Source organism: Neophocaena asiaeorientalis, unplaced genomic scaffold (genome assembly GCF_003031525.2).
Source record: "Neophocaena asiaeorientalis asiaeorientalis breed wild unplaced genomic scaffold, Neophocaena_asiaeorientalis_V1.1 scaffold177, whole genome shotgun sequence".
NCBI lineage: Eukaryota > Metazoa > Chordata > Mammalia > Artiodactyla > Phocoenidae > Neophocaena > Neophocaena asiaeorientalis.
In genome coordinates this window covers 22,377,933-22,378,347 of record NW_020172779.1, presented here as the reverse complement: position 1 = coordinate 22,378,347, position 415 = coordinate 22,377,933, and the positions used below count along the sequence as shown (strand labels likewise).

The 415-nt window shown below is 71.1% G+C and overlaps 1 protein-coding gene across 1 annotated transcript in view; it reads left to right on the top strand.

Annotated features, from left to right (window-relative positions):
* The window catches only part of LY6H (lymphocyte antigen 6 family member H), a 2,509-nt gene continuing 2,094 nt past the window's right edge, over positions 1-415 (top strand). Inside the window, exon 1 of the mRNA XM_024741308.1 lies at positions 1-151. The gene's annotated coding sequence lies outside the window, so the exon portion shown is untranslated. The remainder of the gene's footprint in view (positions 152-415) is intronic.

The following is a 415-nucleotide window of genomic DNA, read 5'->3' as shown; positions in this document are numbered from 1 at the left end:
GACAAGGCTGCTCCTGGCTTCCCTTCCACAGGGAGACCGAAGGGCACCTCTCCCCGCGCCGCCCGCGCTTCCCGGAGCCCCGGAGTCGCGACACCCCAGGGATGTGAGTGCGCCCCCGACCTGAGGCCCGCGCTCCACGCTTAGATCCGCGGTGAGAGCTGAGGCTCGCACGGGGAGACGAGGGGAGGAGGCTCCGCGCCGGGTTCCCAGTCCCCCCGCTCGGGGTGGGGTGGGGGCGAGGCGCCCGCCCTTCCCCCCATTGGCAGGTACTGTCCACTCGCATCTTGTCCTGCCCTTTCCTCTCCGGACGCACCTATCGCTCCCCAGGGATAAGACGCGCCTCCCGACCCACCCTCCTACCCACAGGTGCGGAGCGTGGGGTGCGGGCCTTTCGAGCTGTCACCCTGCCGGAGAG